Here is a 15,094-nt window from a genome sequence, read left to right on the forward strand (position 1 = left end):
AAAAAACGCTTGCAGCACCTGGAGTTCACAGCCAGTCTCCCACGCAGCAACTAACCAGGCCTTAAGCCACTTAGCTTCCGCGATCTGACGAGAGCGGGCGCTTTCGGCTTAGTGTGGCCGCAGGCAAACTCCAAGGCGCCGCTCCGGCGCCTTGAAGGTGAGGCTTCCCACGCGTGCTCATAGCCATTGGGCCTCAAACCCAAAAAAACGCCTGCAGCACCTGGGGTTCACAGCCGGTCTCCCATGCAGCTACTAACCAGGCCTGAAGCCACTTAGCTTCCGCGATCTGACGAGAGCGGGCGCTTTCGGCTTAGTGTAGCCGCAGGCAAACTCCATGGCGCCGCTCCGGCGCCTTGAAGGTGAGGCTTCCCACGCGTGCTCATAGCCATTGGGCCTCAAACCCAAAAAAAACGCCTGCAGCACCTGGGGTTCACAGCCGGACTCCCATGCAGCTACTAACCAGGCCTGAAGCCACTTAGCTTCCGCGATCTGACGAGAGCGGGCGCTTTCGGCTTAGTGTGGCCGCAGGCAAACTCCAAGGCGCCGTTTCGGCGCCTTGAAGGTGAGGCTTCCCACGCGTGCTCATAGCCATTGGGCCTCAAACCCAAAAAAACGCCTGCAGCACCTGGAGTTCACAGCCGGTCTCCCATGCAGCAACTAACCAGGCCTGAAGCCACTTAGCTTCCGCGATCTGACGAAAGCGGGCGCTTTCGGCTTAGTGTGGCCGCAGGCAAACTCCAAGTCGCCGCTCCGGCGCCTTGAAGGTGAGGCTTCCCACGCGTGCTCATAGCCATTGGGCCTCAAACCCAAAAAAACGCCTGCAGCACCTGGGGTTCACCGCCGGTCTCCCATGCAGCTACTAACCAGGCCTGAAGCCACTTAGCTTCCGCGATCTGACGAGAGCGGGCGCTTTTGGCTTAGTGTGGCCGCAGGCAAACTCCAAGGCGCCGCTCCGGCGCCTTGAAGGTGAGGCTTCCCACGCGTGCTCATAGCCATTGGGCCTCAAACACAAAAAAACACCTGCAGCACCTGGGGTTCACAGCCGGTCTCCCATGCAGCTACTAACCAGGCCTGAAGCCACTTAGCTTCCGCGATCTGACGAGAGCAGGCACTTTCGGCTTAGTGTGGCCGCAGGCAAACTCCTAAGCGCCGTTCCGGCGCCTTGAAGGTGAGGCTTCCCACGCGTGCTCATAGCCATTGGGCCTCAAACCCAAAAAAACGCCTGCAGCACCTGGGGTTCACAGCCGGTCTCCCATGCAGCTACTAACCAGGCCTGAAGCCACTTAGCTTCCGCGATCTGACGAGAGCGGGCGCTTTCGGCTTAGTGTGGCCGCAGGCAAACTCCAATGCGCCGCTCCGGCGCCTTGAAGGTGAGGCTTCTCACGCGTGCTCATAGCCATTGGGCCTCAAACCCAAAAAAACGCCTGCAGCACCTGGGGTTCACAGCCGGTCTCCCATGCAGCTACTAACCAGGCCTGAAGCCACTTAGCTTCCGCGATCTGACGAGAGCGGGCGCTTTCGGCTTAGTGTGGCCGCAGGCAAACTCCAATGCGCCGCTCCGGCGCCTTGAAGGTGAGGCTTCCCACGCGTGCTCATAGCCATTGGGCCTCAAACCCAAAAAAACGCCTGCAGCACCTGGGGTTCACAGCCGGTCTCCCATGCAGCTACTAACCAGGCCTGAAGCCACTTAGCTTCCGCGATCTGACGAGAGCGGGCACTTTCGGTTTAGTGTGGCCGCAGGGAAACTCCAAGGCGCCGTTGCGGCGCCTTGAAGGTGAGGCTTCCCACGCGTGCTCATAGCCATTGGGCCTCAAACCCAGAAAAACGCCTGCAGCACCTGGGGTTCACAGCCAGTCTACCATGCAGCTACTAACCAGGCCTGAAGCCACTTAGCTTCCGCGATCTGACGAGAGCGGGCGCTTTCGGCTTAGTGTGGCCGCAGGCAAACTCCATGGCGCCGCTCCGGCGCCTTGAAGGTGAGGCTTCCCGCGCGTGCTCATGGCCATTGGCCCTCAAACCCAAAAAAACGCCTGCAGCACCTGGGGTTCACAGCCGGTCTCCCATGCAGCTACTAACCAGGCCTGAAGCCACTTAGCTTCCGCGATCTGACGAGAGCGGGCGCTTTCAGCTTAGTGTGGCCGCAGGCAAACTCCAAGGCGCCGCTCCGGCGCCTTGAAGGTGAGGCTTCCCACGCGTGCTCATAGCCATTGGGCCTCAAACCCAAAAAAAACGCCTGCAGCACCTGGGGTTCACAGCCGGTCTCCCATGCAGCTACTAACCAGGCCTGAAGCCACTTAGCTTCCGCGATCTAACGAGAGCGGGCGCTTTCGGCTTAGTGTGGCCGCAGGCAAACTCCAAGGCGCCGTTCCGGCGCCTTGAAGGTGAGGCTTCCCACGCGTGCTCATAGCCATTGGGCCTCAAACCCAAAAAAACACCTGCAGCACCTGGGGTTCACAGCCGGTCTCCCATTCAGCTACTAACCAGGCCTGAAGCCACTTAGCTTCCGCGATCTGACGAGAGCGGGCGCTTTCGGCTTAGTGTGGCCGCAGGCAAACTCCAAGGCGCCGCTCCGGCGCCTTGAAGGTGAGGCTTCCCACGCGTGCTCATAGCCATTGGGCCTCAAACCCAAAAAAACACCTGCAGCACCTGGGGTTCACAGCCGGTCTCCCATGCCGCTACTAACCAGGCCTGAAGCCACTTAGCTTCCGCGATCTGACGAGAGCGGCCGCTTTCGGCTTAGTGTGGCCGCAGGAAAACTCCAAGGCGCCGCTCCGGCGCCTTGAAGGTGAGGCTTCCCACGCGTGCTCATAGCCATTGGGCCTCAAATCCAAAAAAACGCCTGCAGCACCTGGGGTTCACAGCCGGTCTCCCATGCAGCTACTAACCAGGCCTGAAGACACTTAGCTTCCGCGCTCTGACGAGAGCGGGCGCTTTCGGCTTAGTGTGGCCGCAGGCAAACTCCAAGGCGCCGTTCCGGCGCCTTGAAGGTGAGGCTTCCCACGCGTGCTCATAGCCATTGGGCCTCAAACCCAAAAAAGCGCCTGCAGCACCTGGGGTTCACAGCCGGTCTCCCATCCAGCTACTAACCAGGCCTGAAGCCACTTAGCTTCCGCGATCTGACGAGAGCGGGCGCTTTCGGCTTAGTGTGGCCGCAGGCATACTCCAAGGCGCCGTTCCAGCGCCTTGAAGGTGAGGCTTCCCACGCGTGCTCATAGCCATTGGGCCTCAAACCCAAAAAAACGCCTGCAGCACCTGGAGTTCACAGCCGGTCTCCCATGCAGCAAATTACCAGGCCTTAAGCCACTTAGCTTCCGCGATCTGACGAGAGCGGGCGTTTTCGGCTTAGTGTGGCCGCAGGCAAACTCCAAGGCGCCGCTCCGGCGCCTTGAAGGTGAGGCTTCCCACGCGTGCTCATAGCCATTGGGCCTCAAACCCAAAAAAACGCCTGCAGCACCTGGGGTTCACAGGCGGTCTCCCATGCAGCTACTAACCAGGCCTGAAGCCACTTAGCTTCCGCGATCTGACGAGAGCGGGCGCTTTCGGCTTAGTGTAGCCGCAGGCAAACTCCATGGCGCCGCTCCGGCGCCTTGAAGGTGAGGCTTCCCACGCGTGCTCATAGCCATTGGGCCTCAAACCCAAAAAAACACCTGCAGCACCTGGGGTTCACAGCCGGTCTCCCATGCAGCTACTAACCAGGCCTGAAGCCACTTAGCTTACGCGATCTGACGAGAGCGGGCGCTTTCGGCTTAGTGTGGCCGCAGGCAAACTCTTAAAGCGCCGTTTCGGCGCCTTGAAGGTGAGGCTTCCCACGCGTGCTCATAGCCATTGGGCCTCAAACCCAAAAAAACGCCTGCAGCACCTGGAGTTCACAGCCGGTCTCCCATGCAGCAACTAACCAGGCCTGAAGCCACTTAGCTTCCGCGATCTGACGAGAGCGGGCGCTTTCGGCTTAGTGTGGCCGCAGGCAAACTCCAAGGCGCCGCTCCGGCGCCTTGAAGGTGAGGCTTCCCACGCGTGCTCATAGCCATTGGGCCTCAAACCCAAAAAAACGCCTGCAGCACCTGGGGTTCACCGCCGGTCTCCCATGCAGCTACTAACCAGGCCTAAAGCCACTTAGCTTCCGCGATCTGACGAGAGCGGGCGCTTTTGGTTTAGTGTGGCCGCAGGCAAACTCCAAGGCGCCGCTCCGGCGCCTTGAAGGTGAGGCTTCCCACGCGTGCTCATAGCCATTGGGCCTCAAACCCAAAAAAACGCCTGCAGCACCTGGGGTTCACAGCCGGTCTCCCATGCAGCTACTAACCAGGCCTGAAGCCACTTAGCTTCCGCGATCTGACGAGAGCAGGCACTTTCAGCTTAGTGTGGCCGCAGGCAATCTCCTAGGCGCCGTTCCGGCGCCTTGAAGGTGAGGCTTCCCACGCGTGCTCATAGCCATTGGGCCTCAAACCCAAAAAAACGCCTGCAGCACCTGGGGTTCAAAGCCGGTCTCCCATGCAGCTACTAACCAGGCCTGAAGCCACTTAGCTTCCGCGATCTGACGAGAGCGGGCGCTTTCGGCTTAGTGTGGCCGCAGGCAAACTCCAAAGCGCCGCTCCGGCGCCTTGAAGGTGAGGCTTCCCACGCGTGCTCATAGCCATTGGGCCTCAAACCCAAAAAAACGCCTGCAGCACCTGGGGTTCACAGCCGGTCTCCAATGCAGCTACTAACCAGGCCTGAAGCCACTTAGCTTCCGCGATCTGACGAGAGCGGGCGCTTTCGGCTTAGTGTGGCCGCAGGCAAACTCCAAGGTGCCGCTCCGGCGCCTTGAAGGTGAGGCTTCCCACGCGTGCTCATAGCCATTGGGCCTCAAACCCAAAAAAACACCTGCAGCACCTGGGGTTCACAGCCGGTCTCCCATGCAGCAACTAACCAGGCCTGAAGCCACTTAGCTTCCGCGATCTGACGAGAGCGGGCGCTTTCGGCTTAGTGTGGCCGCAGGCAAACTACAAGGCGCCGCTCCGGCGCCTTGAAGGTGAGGCTTCCCACGCGTGCTCATAGCCATTGGGCCTCAAACCCAAAAAAACACCTGCAGCACCTGGGGTTCACAGCCAGTCTCCCATGCAGCTACTAACCAGGCCTGAAGCCACTTAACTTCCGCGATCTGACGAGAGCGGGCGCTTTCGGCTTAGTGTGGCCGCAGGTAAACTCCAAGCCGCCGTTTCGGCGCCTTGAAGGTGAGGCTTCCCACGCGTGCTCATAGCCATTGGGCCTCAAACCCAAAAAAACGCCTGCAGCACCTGGGGTTCACAGCCGGTCTCCCATGCAGCTACTAACCAGGCCTGAAGCCACTTAGCTTCCGCGATCTGACGAGAGCGGGCGCTTTCGGCTTAGTGTGGCCGCAGGAAAACTCCAAGGCGCCGCTCCGGCGCCTTGAAGGTGAGGCTTCCCACGCGTGCTCATAGCCATTGGGCCTCAAACCCAAAAAAACGCCTGCAGCACCTGGGGTTCACAGCCGGTCTCCCATGCAGCTACTAACCAGGCCTGAAGCCACTTAGCTTCCGCGATCTGACGAGAGCGGGCGCTTTCGGCTTAGTGTGGCCGCAGGCATACTCCAAGGCGCCGTTCCGGCGCCTTGAAGGTGAGGCTTCCCACGCGTGCTCATAGCCATTGGGCCTCAAACCCAAAAAAACGCTTGCAGCACCTGGAGTTCACAGCCAGTCTCCCACGCAGCAACTAACCAGGCCTTAAGCCACTTAGCTTCCGCGATCTGACGAGAGCGGGAGCTTTCGGCTTAGTGTGGCCGCAGGCAAACTCCAAGGCGCCGCTCCGGCGCCTTGAAGGTGAGGCTTCCCACGCGTGCTCATAGCCATTGGGCCTCAAACCCAAAAAAACGCCTGCAGCACCTGGGGTTCACAGCCGGTCTCCCATGCAGCTACTAACCAGGCCTGAAGCCACTTAGCTTCCGCGATCTGACGAGAGCGGGCGCTTTCGGCTTAGTGTAGCCGCAGGCAAACTCCATGGCGCCGCTCCGGCGCCTTGAAGGTGAGGCTTCCCACGCGTGCTCATAGCCATTGGGCCTCAAACCCAAAAAAACGCCTGCAGCACCTGGGGTTCACAGCCGGACTCCCATGCAGCTACTAACCAGGCCTGAAGCCACTTAGCTTCCGCGATCTGACGAGAGCGGGCGCTTTCGGCTTAGTGTGGCCGCAGGCAAACTCCAAGGCGCCGTTTCGGCGCCTTGAAGGTGAGGCTTCCCACGCGTGCTCATAGCCATTGGGCCTCAAACCCAAAAAAACGCCTGCAGCACCTGGAGTTCACAGCCGGTCTCCCATGCAGCAACTAACCAGGCCTGAAGCCACTTAGCTTCCGCGATCTGACGAAAGCAGGCGCTTTCGGCTTAGTGTGGCCGCAGGCAAACTCCAAGTCGCCGCTCCGGCGCCTTGAAGGTGAGGCTTCCCACGCGTGCTCATAGCCATTGGGCCTCAAACCCAAAAAAACACCTGCAGCACCTGGGGTTCACCGCCGGTCTCCCATGCAGCTACTAACCAGGCCTGAAGCCACTTAGCTTCCGCGATCTGACGAGAGCGGGCGCTTTTGGCTTAGTGTGGCCGCAGGCAAACTCCAAGGCGCCGCTCCGGCGCCTTGAAGGTGAGGCTTCCCACGCGTGCTCATAGCCATTGGGCCTCAAACACAAAAAAACACCTGCAGCACCTGGGGTTCACAGCCGGTCTCCCATGCAGCTACTAACCAGGCCTGAAGCCACTTAGCTTCCGCGATCTGACGAGAGCAGGCACTTTCGGCTTAGTGTGGCCGCAGGCAAACTCCTAAGCGCCGTTCCGGCGCCTTGAAGGTGAGGCTTCCCACGCGTGCTCATAGCCATTGGGCCTCAAACCCAAAAAAACGCCTGCAGCACCTGGGGTTCACAGCCGGTCTCCCATGCAGCTACTAACCAGGCCTGAAGCCACTTAGCTTCCGCGATCTGACGAGAGCGGGCGCTTTCGGCTTAGTGTGGCCGCAGGCAAACTCCAATGCGCCGCTCCGGCGCCTTGAAGGTGAGGCTTCTCACGCGTGCTCATAGCCATTGGGCCTCAAACCCAAAAAAACGCCTGCAGCACCTGGGGTTCACAGCCGGTCTCCCATGCAGCTACTAACCAGGCCTGAAGCCACTTAGCTTCCGCGATCTGACGAGAGCGGGCGCTTTCGGCTTAGTGTGGCCGCAGGCAAACTCCAATGCGCCGCTCCGGCGCCTTGAAGGTGAGGCTTCCCACGCGTGCTCATAGCCATTGGGCCTCAAACCCAAAAAAAACGCCTGCAGCACCTGGGGTTCACAGCCGGTCTCCCATGCAGCTACTAACCAGGCCTGAAGCCACTTAGCTTCCGCGATCTGACGAGAGCGGGCACTTTCGGTTTAGTGTGGCCGCAGGGAAACTCCAAGGCGCCGTTGCGGCGCCTTGAAGGTGAGGCTTCCCACGCGTGCTCATAGCCATTGGGCCTCAAACCCAGAAAAACGCCTGCAGCACCTGGGGTTCACAGCCAGTCTACCATGCAGCTACTAACCAGGCCTGAAGCCACTTAGCTTCCGCGATCTGACGAGAGCGGGCGCTTTCGGCTTAGTGTGGCCGCAGGCAAACTCCATGGCGCCGCTCCGGCGCCTTGAAGGTGAGGCTTCCCGCGCGTGCTCATGGCCATTGGCCCTCAAACCCAAAAAAACGCCTGCAGCACCTGGGGTTCACAGCCGGTCTCCCATGCAGCTACTAACCAGGCCTGAAGCCACTTAGCTTCCGCGATCTGACGAGAGCGGGCGCTTTCAGCTTAGTGTGGCCGCAGGCAAACTCCAAGGCGCCGCTCCGGCGCCTTGAAGGTGAGGCTTCCCACGCGTGCTCATAGCCATTGGGCCTCAAACCCAAAAAAACGCCTGCAGCACCTGGGGTTCACAGCCGGTCTCCCATGCAGCTACTAACCAGGCCTGAAGCCACTTAGCTTCCGCGATCTAACGAGAGCGGGCGCTTTCGGCTTAGTGTGGCCGCAGGCAAACTCCAAGGCGCCGTTCCGGCGCCTTGAAGGTGAGGCTTCCCACGCGTGCTCATAGCCATTGGGCCTCAAACCCAAAAAAACACCTGCAGCACCTGGGGTTCACAGCCGGTCTCCCATTCAGCTACTAACCAGGCCTGAAGCCACTTAGCTTCCGCGATCTGACGAGAGCGGGCGCTTTCGGCTTAGTGTGGCCGCAGGCAAACTCCAAGGCGCCGCTCCGGCGCCTTGAAGGTGAGGCTTCCCACGCGTGCTCATAGCCATTGGGCCTCAAACCCAAAAAAACACCTGCAGCACCTGGGGTTCACAGCCGGTCTCCCATGCCGCTACTAACCAGGCCTGAAGCCACTTAGCTTCCGCGATCTGACGAGAGCGGCCGCTTTCGGCTTAGTGTGGCCGCAGGAAAACTCCAAGGCGCCGCTCCGGCGCCTTGAAGGTGAGGCTTCCCACGCGTGCTCATAGCCATTGGGCCTCAAATCCAAAAAAACGCCTGCAGCACCTGGGGTTCACAGCCGGTCTCCCATGCAGCTACTAACCAGGCCTGAAGCCACTTAGCTTCCGCGCTCTGACGAGAGCGGGCGCTTTCGGCTTAGTGTGGCCGCAGGCAAACTCCAAGGCGCCGTTCCGGCGCCTTGAAGGTGAGGCTTCCCACGCGTGCTCATAGCCATTGGGCCTCAAACCCAAAAAAGCGCCTGCAGCACCTGGGGTTCACAGCCGGTCTCCCATCCAGCTACTAACCAGGCCTGAAGCCACTTAGCTTCCGCGATCTGACGAGAGCGGGCGCTTTCGGCTTAGTGTGGCCGCAGGCATACTCCAAGGCGCCGTTCCAGCGCCTTGAAGGTGAGGCTTCCCACGCGTGCTCATAGCCATTGGGCCTCAAACCCAAAAAAAACGCCTGCAGCACCTGGAGTTCACAGCCGGTCTCCCATGCAGCAAATTACCAGGCCTTAAGCCACTTAGCTTCCGCGATCTGACGAGAGCGGGCGTTTTCGGCTTAGTGTGGCCGCAGGCAAACTCCAAGGCGCCGCTCCGGCGCCTTGAAGGTGAGGCTTCCCACGCGTGCTCATAGCCATTGGGCCTCAAACCCAAAAAAACGCCTGCAGCACCTGGGGTTCACAGGCGGTCTCCCATGCAGCTACTAACCAGGCCTGAAGCCACTTAGCTTCCGCGATCTGACGAGAGCGGGCGCTTTCGGCTTAGTGTTGCCGCAGGCAAACTCCATGGCGCCGCTCCGGCGCCTTGAAGGTGAGGCTTCCCACGCGTGCTCATAGCCATTGGGCCTCAAACCCAAAAAAACACCTGCAGCACCTGGGGTTCACAGCCGGTCTCCCATGCAGCTACTAACCAGGCCTGAAGCCACTTAGCTTACGCGATCTGACGAGAGCGGGCGCTTTCGGCTTAGTGTGGCCGCAGGCAAACTCTTAAAGCGCCGTTTCGGCGCCTTGAAGGTGAGGCTTCCCACGCGTGCTCATAGCCATTGGGCCTCAAACCCAAAAAAACGCCTGCAGCACCTGGAGTTCACAGCCGGTCTCCCATGCAGCAACTAACCAGGCCTGAAGCCACTTAGCTTCCGCGATCTGACGAGAGCGGGCGCTTTCGGCTTAGTGTGGCCGCAGGCAAACTCCAAGGCGCCGCTCCGGCGCCTTGAAGGTGAGGCTTCCCACGCGTGCTCATAGCCATTGGGCCTCAAACCCAAAAAAACGCCTGCAGCACCTGGGGTTCACAGCCGGTCTCCCATGCAGCTACTAACCAGGCCTGAAGCCACTTAGCTTCCGCGATCTGACGAGAGCGGGCGCTTTTGGCTTAGTGTAGCCGCAGGCAAACTCCATGGCGCCGCTCCGGCGCCTTGAAGGTGAGGCTTCCCACGCGTGCTCATAGCCATTGGGCCTCAAACCCAAAAAAACGCCTGCAGCACCTGGGGTTCACAGCCGGTCTCCCATGCAGCTACTAACCAGGCCTGAAGCCACTTAGCTTCCGCGATCTGACGAGAGCGGGCGCTTTCGGCTTAGTGTGGCCGCAGGCAAACTCCAAGGCGCCGTTCTGGTGCCTTGAAGGTGAGGCTTCCCACGCGTGCTCATAGCCATTGGGCCTCAAACCCAAAAAAACGCCTGCAGCACCTGGGGTTCACCGCCGGTCTCCCATGCAGCTACTAACCAGGCCTGAAGCCACTTAGCTTCCGCGATCTGACGAGAGCGGGCGCTTTTGGTTTAGTGTGGCCGCAGGCAAACTCCAAGGCGCCGCTCCGGCGCCTTGAAGGTGAGGCTTCCCACGCGTGCTCATAGCCATTGGGCCTCAAACCCAAAAAAACGCCTGCAGCACCTGGGGTTCACAGCCGGTCTCCCATGCAGCTACTAACCAGGCCTGAAGCCACTCAGCTTCCGCGATCTGACGAGAGCGGGCGCTTTCAGCTTAGTGTGGCCGCAGGCAAACTGCAAGGCGCCGCTCCGGCGCCTTGAAGGTGAGGCTTTCCACGCGTGCTCATAGCCATTGGGCCTCAAACCCAAAAAAACGCCTGCAGCACCTGGGGTTCACAGCCGGTCTCCCATGCAGCTACTAACCAGGCCTGAAGCCACTTAGCTTCCGCGATCTGACAAGAGCGGGCGCTTTCGGCTTAGTGTGGTCGCAGGCAAACTCCAAGGCGCCGTTCTGGTGCCTTGAAGGTGAGGCTTCCCACGCGTGCTCATAGCCATTGGGCCTCAAACCCAAAAAAACGCCTGCAGCACCTGGAGTTCACCGCCGGTCTCCCATGCAGCTACTAACCAGGCCTGAAGCCACTTAGCTTCCACGATCTGACGAGAGCAGGCGCTTTCGTCTTAGTGTGGCCACAGGCAAACTCCAAAGCGCCGTTCTGGCGCCTTGAAGGTGAGGCTTCCCACGCGTGCTCATAGCCATTGGGCCTCAAACCCAAAAAAACGCCTGCAGCACCTGGGGTTCACAGCCGGTCTCCCATGCAGCTACTAACCAGGCCTGAAGCCACTTAGCTTCCGCGATCTGACGAGAGCGGGCGCTTTCAGCTTAGTGTGGCCGCAGGCAAACTCCAAGGCGCCGCTCCGGCGCCTTGAAGGTGAGGCTTCCCACGCGTGCTCATAGCCATTGGGCCTCAAACCCAAAAAAAACGCCTGCAGCACCTGGGGTTCACAGCCGGTCTCCCATGCAGCTACTAACCAGGCCTGAAGCCACTTAGCTTCCGCGATCTAACGAGAGCGGGCGCTTTCGGCTTAGTGTGGCCGCAGGCAAACTCCAAGGCGCCGTTCCGGCGCCTTGAAGGTGAGGCTTCCCACGCGTGCTCATAGCCATTGGGCCTCAAACCCAAAAAAACACCTGCAGCACCTGGGGTTCACAGCCGGTCTCCCATTCAGCTACTAACCAGGCCTGAAGCCACTTAGCTTCCGCGATCTGACGAGAGCGGGCGCTTTCGGCTTAGTGTGGCCGCAGGCAAACTCCAAGGCGCCGCTCCGGCGCCTTGAAGGTGAGGCTTCCCACGCGTGCTCATAGCCATTGGGCCTCAAACCCAAAAAAACACCTGCAGCACCTGGGGTTCACAGCCGGTCTCCCATGCCGCTACTAACCAGGCCTGAAGCCACTTAGCTTCCGCGATCTGACGAGAGCGGGCGCTTTCGGCTTAGTGTGGCCGCAGGAAAACTCCAAGGCGCCGCTCCGGCGCCTTGAAGGTGAGGCTTCCCACGCGTGCTCATAGCCATTGGGCCTCAAATCCAAAAAAACGCCTGCAGCACCTGGGGTTCACAGCCGGTCTCCCATGCAGCTACTAACCAGGCCTGAAGCCACTTAGCTTCCGCGCTCTGACGAGAGCGGGCGCTTTCGGCTTAGTGTGGCCGCAGGTAAACTCCAAGGCGCCGTTCCGGCGCCTTGAAGGTGAGGCTTCCCACGCGTGCTCATAGCCATTGGGCCTCAAACCCAAAAAAGCGCCTGCAGCACCTGGGGTTCACAGCCGGTCTCCCATCCAGCTACTAACCAGGCCTGAAGCCACTTAGCTTCCGCGATCTGACGAGAGCGGGCGCTTTCGGCTTAGTGTGGCCGCAGGCATACTCCAAGGCGCCGTTCCAGCGCCTTGAAGGTGAGGCTTCCCACGCGTGCTCATAGCCATTGGGCCTCAAACCCAAAAAAACGCCTGCAGCACCTGGAGTTCACAGCCGGTCTCCCATGCAGCAAATTACCAGGCCTTAAGCCACTTAGCTTCCGCGATCTGACGAGAGCGGGCGCTTTCGGCTTAGTGTGGCCGCAGGCAAACTCAAAGGCGCCGCTCCGGCGCCTTGAAGGTGAGGCTTCCCACGCGTGCTCATAGCCATTGGGCCTCAAACCCAAAAAAACGCCTGCAGCACCTGGGGTTCACAGCCGGTCTCCCATGCAGCTACTAACCAGGCCTGAAGCCACTTAGCTTCCGCGATCTGACGAGAGCGGGCGCTTTCGGCTTAGTGTAGCCGCAGGCAAACTCCATGGCGCCGCTCCGGCGCCTTGAAGGTGAGGCTTCCCACGCGTGCTCATAGCCATTGGGCCTCAAACCCAAAAAAACACCTGCAGCACCTGGGGTTCACAGCCGGTCTCCCATGCAGCTACTAACCAGGCCTGAAGCCACTTAGCTTACGCGATCTGACGAGAGCGGGCGCTTTCGGCTTAGTGTGGCCGCAGGCAAACTCTTAAAGCGCCGTTTCGGCGCCTTGAAGGTGAGGCTTCCCACGCGTGCTCATAGCCATTGGGCCTCAAACCCAAAAAAACGCCTGCAGCACCTGGAGTTCACAGCCGGTCTCCCATGCAGCAACTAACCAGGCCTGAAGCCACTTAGCTTCCGCGATCTGACGAGAGCGGGCGCTTTCGGCTTAGTGTGGCCGCAGGCAAACTCCAAGGCGCCGCTCCGGCGCCTTGAAGGTGAGGCTTCCCACGCGTGCTCATAGCCATTGGGCCTCAAACCCAAAAAAACGCCTGCAGCACCTGGGGTTCACAGCCGGTCTCCCATGCAGCTACTAACCAGGCCTGAAGCCACTTAGCTTCCGCGATCTGACGAGAGCGGGCGCTTTCGGCTTAGTGTAGCCGCAGGCAAACTCCATGGCGCCGCTCCGGCGCCTTGAAGGTGAGGCTTCCCACGCGTGCTCATAGCCATTGGGCCTCAAACCCAAAAAAACGCCTGCAGCACCTGGGGTTCACAGCCGGTCTCCCATGCAGCTACTAACCAGGCCTGAAGCCACTTAGCTTCCGCGATCTGACGAGAGCGGGCGCTTTCGGCTTAGTGTGGCCGCAGGCAAACTCCAAGGCGCCGTTCTGGTGCCTTGAAGGTGAGGCTTCCCACGCGTGCTCATAGCCATTGGGCCTCAAACCCAAAAAAACGCCTGCAGCACCTGGGGTTCACCGCCGGTCTCCCATGCAGCTACTAACCAGGCCTGAAGCCACTTAGCTTCCGCGATCTGACGAGAGCGGGCGCTTTTGGATTAGTGTGGCCGCAGGCAAACTCCAAGGCGCCGCTCCGGCGCCTTGAAGGTGAGGCTTCCCACGCGTGCTCATAGCCATTGGGCCTCAAACCCAAAAAAACGCCTGCAGCACCTGGGGTTCACAGCCGGTCTCCCATGCAGCTACTAACCAGGCCTGAAGCCACTCAGCTTCCGCAATCTGACGAGAGCGGGCGCTTTCGGCTTAGTGTGGCCGCAGGCAAACTGCAAGGCGCCGCTCCGGCGCCTTGAAGGTGAGGCTTTCCACGCGTGCTCATAGCCATTGGGCCTCAAACCCAAAAAAACGCCTGCAGCACCTGGGGTTCACAGCCGGTCTCCCATGCAGCTACTAACCAGGCCTGAAGCCACTTAGCTTCCGCGATCTGACGAGAGCGGGCGCTTTCGGCTTAGTGTGGTCGCAGGCAAACTCCAAGGCGCCGTTCTGGTGCCTTGAAGGTGAGGCTTCCCACGCGTGCTCATAGCCATTGGGCCTCAAACCCAAAAAAACGCCTGCAGCACCTGGAGTTCACCGCCGGTCTCCCATGCAGCTACTAACCAGGCCTGAAGCCACTTAGCTTCCACGATCTGACGAGAGCAGGCGCTTTCGTCTTAGTGTGGCCACAGGCAAACTCCAAGGCGCCGTTCTGGCGCCTTGAAGGTGAGGCTTCCCACGCGTGCTCATAGCCATTGGGCCTCAAACCCAAAAAAACGCCTGCAGCACCTGGGGTTCACCGCCGGTCTCCCATGCAGCTACTAACCAGGCCTGAAGCCACTTAGCTTCCGTGATCTGACGAGAGCGGGCGCTTTTGGCTTAGTGTGGCCGCAGGCAAACTCCAAGGCGCCGCTCCGGCGCCTTGAAGGTGAGGCTTCCCACGCGTGCTCATAGCCATTGGGCCTCAAACACAAAAAAACACCTGCAGCACCTGGGGTTCACAGCCGGTCTCCCATGCAGCTACTAACCAGGCCTGAAGCCACTTAGCTTCCGCGATCTAACGAGAGCAGGCACTTTCGGCTTAGTGTGGCCGCAGGCAAACTCCTAAGCGCCGTTCCGGCGCCTTGAAGGTGAGGCTTCCCACGCGTGCTCATAGCCATTGGGCCTCAAACCCAAAAAAACGCCTGCAGCACCTGGGGTTCACAGCCGGTCTCCCATGCAGCTACTAACCAGGCCTGAAGCCACTTAGCTTCCGCGATCTGACGAGAGCGGGCGCTTTCGGCTTAGTGTGGCCGCAGGCAAACTCCAATGCGCCGCTCCGGCGCCTTGAAGGTGAGGCTTCCCACGCGTGCTCATAGCCATTGGGCCTCAAACCCAAAAAAACGCCTGCAGCACCTGGGGTTCACAGCCGGTCTCCCATGCAGCTACTAACCAGGCCTGAAACCACTTAGCTTCCGCGATCTGACGAGAGCGGGCGCTTTCGGCTTAGTGTGGCCGCAGGCAAACTCCAAGGCGCCGCTCCGGCGCCTTGAAGGTGAGGCTTCACACGCGTGCTCATAGCCATTGGGCCTCAAACCCAAAAAAACGCCAGCAGCACCTGGGGTTCACAGCCGGTCTCCCATGCAGCTACTAACCAGGCCTGAAGCCACTTAGCTTCCGCGATCTGACGAGAGCGGGCACTTTCGGTTTAGTGTGGCCGCAGGGAAACTCCAAGGCG

The 15,094-nt window shown here is 60.2% G+C and overlaps 3 non-coding genes and 72 pseudogenes across 3 annotated transcripts; all 75 read right to left on the minus strand.

Moving 5' to 3' along the window:
• Positions 1 to 6: 6 nt before the first annotated feature.
• Positions 7 to 125, minus strand: LOC137552791 (5S ribosomal RNA; annotated as a pseudogene).
• An 83-nt stretch (positions 126 to 208) lies between these two features.
• On the minus strand, positions 209 to 327 carry LOC137559535 (5S ribosomal RNA; annotated as a pseudogene).
• Positions 328 to 411: 84 nt separating this feature from the next.
• LOC137547893 (5S ribosomal RNA) lies at positions 412 to 530 on the minus strand (annotated as a pseudogene).
• Positions 531 to 613: 83 nt separating this feature from the next.
• Positions 614 to 732, minus strand: LOC137551134 (5S ribosomal RNA; annotated as a pseudogene).
• Positions 733 to 815: 83 nt separating this feature from the next.
• LOC137559477 (5S ribosomal RNA) lies at positions 816 to 934 on the minus strand (annotated as a pseudogene).
• Positions 935 to 1,017: 83 nt separating this feature from the next.
• Positions 1,018 to 1,136, minus strand: LOC137551040 (5S ribosomal RNA; annotated as a pseudogene).
• An 83-nt stretch (positions 1,137 to 1,219) lies between these two features.
• Positions 1,220 to 1,338, minus strand: LOC137558011 (5S ribosomal RNA; annotated as a pseudogene).
• Positions 1,339 to 1,421: 83 nt separating this feature from the next.
• On the minus strand, positions 1,422 to 1,540 carry LOC137558012 (5S ribosomal RNA; annotated as a pseudogene).
• An 83-nt stretch (positions 1,541 to 1,623) lies between these two features.
• LOC137552396 (5S ribosomal RNA) lies at positions 1,624 to 1,742 on the minus strand (annotated as a pseudogene).
• An 83-nt stretch (positions 1,743 to 1,825) lies between these two features.
• Positions 1,826 to 1,944, minus strand: LOC137550702 (5S ribosomal RNA; annotated as a pseudogene).
• An 83-nt stretch (positions 1,945 to 2,027) lies between these two features.
• LOC137559547 (5S ribosomal RNA) lies at positions 2,028 to 2,146 on the minus strand (annotated as a pseudogene).
• Positions 2,147 to 2,230: 84 nt separating this feature from the next.
• Positions 2,231 to 2,349, minus strand: LOC137559036 (5S ribosomal RNA; annotated as a pseudogene).
• An 83-nt stretch (positions 2,350 to 2,432) lies between these two features.
• On the minus strand, positions 2,433 to 2,551 carry LOC137558978 (5S ribosomal RNA; annotated as a pseudogene).
• An 83-nt stretch (positions 2,552 to 2,634) lies between these two features.
• Positions 2,635 to 2,753, minus strand: LOC137551223 (5S ribosomal RNA; annotated as a pseudogene).
• Positions 2,754 to 2,836: 83 nt separating this feature from the next.
• On the minus strand, positions 2,837 to 2,955 carry LOC137549948 (5S ribosomal RNA; annotated as a pseudogene).
• An 83-nt stretch (positions 2,956 to 3,038) lies between these two features.
• On the minus strand, positions 3,039 to 3,157 carry LOC137550265 (5S ribosomal RNA). Its single transcript, XR_011026903.1, has one exon. It is a non-coding gene; the product is annotated as a 5S ribosomal RNA (ribosomal RNA).
• An 83-nt stretch (positions 3,158 to 3,240) lies between these two features.
• On the minus strand, positions 3,241 to 3,359 carry LOC137552537 (5S ribosomal RNA; annotated as a pseudogene).
• An 83-nt stretch (positions 3,360 to 3,442) lies between these two features.
• On the minus strand, positions 3,443 to 3,561 carry LOC137557135 (5S ribosomal RNA; annotated as a pseudogene).
• An 83-nt stretch (positions 3,562 to 3,644) lies between these two features.
• Positions 3,645 to 3,763, minus strand: LOC137551153 (5S ribosomal RNA; annotated as a pseudogene).
• An 84-nt stretch (positions 3,764 to 3,847) lies between these two features.
• Positions 3,848 to 3,966, minus strand: LOC137549017 (5S ribosomal RNA; annotated as a pseudogene).
• An 83-nt stretch (positions 3,967 to 4,049) lies between these two features.
• On the minus strand, positions 4,050 to 4,168 carry LOC137549024 (5S ribosomal RNA; annotated as a pseudogene).
• An 83-nt stretch (positions 4,169 to 4,251) lies between these two features.
• On the minus strand, positions 4,252 to 4,370 carry LOC137550873 (5S ribosomal RNA; annotated as a pseudogene).
• Positions 4,371 to 4,453: 83 nt separating this feature from the next.
• Positions 4,454 to 4,572, minus strand: LOC137548360 (5S ribosomal RNA; annotated as a pseudogene).
• Positions 4,573 to 4,655: 83 nt separating this feature from the next.
• On the minus strand, positions 4,656 to 4,774 carry LOC137550701 (5S ribosomal RNA; annotated as a pseudogene).
• An 83-nt stretch (positions 4,775 to 4,857) lies between these two features.
• Positions 4,858 to 4,976, minus strand: LOC137550969 (5S ribosomal RNA; annotated as a pseudogene).
• Positions 4,977 to 5,059: 83 nt separating this feature from the next.
• On the minus strand, positions 5,060 to 5,178 carry LOC137548126 (5S ribosomal RNA; annotated as a pseudogene).
• Positions 5,179 to 5,261: 83 nt separating this feature from the next.
• On the minus strand, positions 5,262 to 5,380 carry LOC137548086 (5S ribosomal RNA; annotated as a pseudogene).
• An 83-nt stretch (positions 5,381 to 5,463) lies between these two features.
• On the minus strand, positions 5,464 to 5,582 carry LOC137558013 (5S ribosomal RNA; annotated as a pseudogene).
• Positions 5,583 to 5,665: 83 nt separating this feature from the next.
• On the minus strand, positions 5,666 to 5,784 carry LOC137552826 (5S ribosomal RNA; annotated as a pseudogene).
• Positions 5,785 to 5,867: 83 nt separating this feature from the next.
• LOC137559536 (5S ribosomal RNA) lies at positions 5,868 to 5,986 on the minus strand (annotated as a pseudogene).
• Positions 5,987 to 6,069: 83 nt separating this feature from the next.
• LOC137547894 (5S ribosomal RNA) lies at positions 6,070 to 6,188 on the minus strand (annotated as a pseudogene).
• Positions 6,189 to 6,271: 83 nt separating this feature from the next.
• Positions 6,272 to 6,390, minus strand: LOC137552348 (5S ribosomal RNA; annotated as a pseudogene).
• An 83-nt stretch (positions 6,391 to 6,473) lies between these two features.
• On the minus strand, positions 6,474 to 6,592 carry LOC137548826 (5S ribosomal RNA; annotated as a pseudogene).
• Positions 6,593 to 6,675: 83 nt separating this feature from the next.
• On the minus strand, positions 6,676 to 6,794 carry LOC137551042 (5S ribosomal RNA; annotated as a pseudogene).
• An 83-nt stretch (positions 6,795 to 6,877) lies between these two features.
• Positions 6,878 to 6,996, minus strand: LOC137558015 (5S ribosomal RNA; annotated as a pseudogene).
• An 83-nt stretch (positions 6,997 to 7,079) lies between these two features.
• LOC137558016 (5S ribosomal RNA) lies at positions 7,080 to 7,198 on the minus strand (annotated as a pseudogene).
• Positions 7,199 to 7,282: 84 nt separating this feature from the next.
• LOC137552397 (5S ribosomal RNA) lies at positions 7,283 to 7,401 on the minus strand (annotated as a pseudogene).
• Positions 7,402 to 7,484: 83 nt separating this feature from the next.
• LOC137550703 (5S ribosomal RNA) lies at positions 7,485 to 7,603 on the minus strand (annotated as a pseudogene).
• Positions 7,604 to 7,686: 83 nt separating this feature from the next.
• LOC137559548 (5S ribosomal RNA) lies at positions 7,687 to 7,805 on the minus strand (annotated as a pseudogene).
• An 83-nt stretch (positions 7,806 to 7,888) lies between these two features.
• LOC137559037 (5S ribosomal RNA) lies at positions 7,889 to 8,007 on the minus strand (annotated as a pseudogene).
• Positions 8,008 to 8,090: 83 nt separating this feature from the next.
• On the minus strand, positions 8,091 to 8,209 carry LOC137558979 (5S ribosomal RNA; annotated as a pseudogene).
• An 83-nt stretch (positions 8,210 to 8,292) lies between these two features.
• Positions 8,293 to 8,411, minus strand: LOC137551224 (5S ribosomal RNA; annotated as a pseudogene).
• An 83-nt stretch (positions 8,412 to 8,494) lies between these two features.
• On the minus strand, positions 8,495 to 8,613 carry LOC137559498 (5S ribosomal RNA; annotated as a pseudogene).
• Positions 8,614 to 8,696: 83 nt separating this feature from the next.
• Positions 8,697 to 8,815, minus strand: LOC137550277 (5S ribosomal RNA). Its single transcript, XR_011026904.1, has one exon. It is a non-coding gene; the product is annotated as a 5S ribosomal RNA (ribosomal RNA).
• Positions 8,816 to 8,899: 84 nt separating this feature from the next.
• Positions 8,900 to 9,018, minus strand: LOC137552538 (5S ribosomal RNA; annotated as a pseudogene).
• Positions 9,019 to 9,101: 83 nt separating this feature from the next.
• LOC137557646 (5S ribosomal RNA) lies at positions 9,102 to 9,220 on the minus strand (annotated as a pseudogene).
• An 83-nt stretch (positions 9,221 to 9,303) lies between these two features.
• LOC137551154 (5S ribosomal RNA) lies at positions 9,304 to 9,422 on the minus strand (annotated as a pseudogene).
• Positions 9,423 to 9,506: 84 nt separating this feature from the next.
• Positions 9,507 to 9,625, minus strand: LOC137549018 (5S ribosomal RNA; annotated as a pseudogene).
• Positions 9,626 to 9,708: 83 nt separating this feature from the next.
• On the minus strand, positions 9,709 to 9,827 carry LOC137558494 (5S ribosomal RNA; annotated as a pseudogene).
• Positions 9,828 to 9,910: 83 nt separating this feature from the next.
• On the minus strand, positions 9,911 to 10,029 carry LOC137558017 (5S ribosomal RNA; annotated as a pseudogene).
• Positions 10,030 to 10,112: 83 nt separating this feature from the next.
• On the minus strand, positions 10,113 to 10,231 carry LOC137549609 (5S ribosomal RNA; annotated as a pseudogene).
• An 83-nt stretch (positions 10,232 to 10,314) lies between these two features.
• On the minus strand, positions 10,315 to 10,433 carry LOC137551052 (5S ribosomal RNA; annotated as a pseudogene).
• Positions 10,434 to 10,516: 83 nt separating this feature from the next.
• LOC137551440 (5S ribosomal RNA) lies at positions 10,517 to 10,635 on the minus strand (annotated as a pseudogene).
• An 83-nt stretch (positions 10,636 to 10,718) lies between these two features.
• LOC137553685 (5S ribosomal RNA) lies at positions 10,719 to 10,837 on the minus strand (annotated as a pseudogene).
• An 83-nt stretch (positions 10,838 to 10,920) lies between these two features.
• On the minus strand, positions 10,921 to 11,039 carry LOC137559549 (5S ribosomal RNA; annotated as a pseudogene).
• An 84-nt stretch (positions 11,040 to 11,123) lies between these two features.
• LOC137559038 (5S ribosomal RNA) lies at positions 11,124 to 11,242 on the minus strand (annotated as a pseudogene).
• Positions 11,243 to 11,325: 83 nt separating this feature from the next.
• Positions 11,326 to 11,444, minus strand: LOC137558980 (5S ribosomal RNA; annotated as a pseudogene).
• Positions 11,445 to 11,527: 83 nt separating this feature from the next.
• LOC137547990 (5S ribosomal RNA) lies at positions 11,528 to 11,646 on the minus strand (annotated as a pseudogene).
• Positions 11,647 to 11,729: 83 nt separating this feature from the next.
• LOC137549331 (5S ribosomal RNA) lies at positions 11,730 to 11,848 on the minus strand (annotated as a pseudogene).
• An 83-nt stretch (positions 11,849 to 11,931) lies between these two features.
• On the minus strand, positions 11,932 to 12,050 carry LOC137550288 (5S ribosomal RNA). The gene has a single exon (XR_011026905.1). It is a non-coding gene; the product is annotated as a 5S ribosomal RNA (ribosomal RNA).
• An 83-nt stretch (positions 12,051 to 12,133) lies between these two features.
• On the minus strand, positions 12,134 to 12,252 carry LOC137552136 (5S ribosomal RNA; annotated as a pseudogene).
• Positions 12,253 to 12,335: 83 nt separating this feature from the next.
• Positions 12,336 to 12,454, minus strand: LOC137559538 (5S ribosomal RNA; annotated as a pseudogene).
• Positions 12,455 to 12,537: 83 nt separating this feature from the next.
• LOC137551155 (5S ribosomal RNA) lies at positions 12,538 to 12,656 on the minus strand (annotated as a pseudogene).
• Positions 12,657 to 12,740: 84 nt separating this feature from the next.
• On the minus strand, positions 12,741 to 12,859 carry LOC137549019 (5S ribosomal RNA; annotated as a pseudogene).
• Positions 12,860 to 12,942: 83 nt separating this feature from the next.
• LOC137559539 (5S ribosomal RNA) lies at positions 12,943 to 13,061 on the minus strand (annotated as a pseudogene).
• An 83-nt stretch (positions 13,062 to 13,144) lies between these two features.
• LOC137558019 (5S ribosomal RNA) lies at positions 13,145 to 13,263 on the minus strand (annotated as a pseudogene).
• Positions 13,264 to 13,346: 83 nt separating this feature from the next.
• LOC137549607 (5S ribosomal RNA) lies at positions 13,347 to 13,465 on the minus strand (annotated as a pseudogene).
• Positions 13,466 to 13,548: 83 nt separating this feature from the next.
• Positions 13,549 to 13,667, minus strand: LOC137551859 (5S ribosomal RNA; annotated as a pseudogene).
• Positions 13,668 to 13,750: 83 nt separating this feature from the next.
• LOC137548729 (5S ribosomal RNA) lies at positions 13,751 to 13,869 on the minus strand (annotated as a pseudogene).
• Positions 13,870 to 13,952: 83 nt separating this feature from the next.
• On the minus strand, positions 13,953 to 14,071 carry LOC137553686 (5S ribosomal RNA; annotated as a pseudogene).
• An 83-nt stretch (positions 14,072 to 14,154) lies between these two features.
• On the minus strand, positions 14,155 to 14,273 carry LOC137549914 (5S ribosomal RNA; annotated as a pseudogene).
• Positions 14,274 to 14,356: 83 nt separating this feature from the next.
• On the minus strand, positions 14,357 to 14,475 carry LOC137551517 (5S ribosomal RNA; annotated as a pseudogene).
• An 83-nt stretch (positions 14,476 to 14,558) lies between these two features.
• On the minus strand, positions 14,559 to 14,677 carry LOC137558020 (5S ribosomal RNA; annotated as a pseudogene).
• An 83-nt stretch (positions 14,678 to 14,760) lies between these two features.
• Positions 14,761 to 14,879, minus strand: LOC137547606 (5S ribosomal RNA; annotated as a pseudogene).
• An 83-nt stretch (positions 14,880 to 14,962) lies between these two features.
• Positions 14,963 to 15,081, minus strand: LOC137553354 (5S ribosomal RNA; annotated as a pseudogene).
• Between the last annotated feature and the right edge of the window lie 13 nt (positions 15,082 to 15,094).

The sequence above is a fragment of the Hyperolius riggenbachi genome, chromosome 2 (assembly GCF_040937935.1).
Source record: "Hyperolius riggenbachi isolate aHypRig1 chromosome 2, aHypRig1.pri, whole genome shotgun sequence".
Taxonomy (NCBI): Eukaryota; Metazoa; Chordata; class Amphibia; order Anura; family Hyperoliidae; genus Hyperolius; species Hyperolius riggenbachi.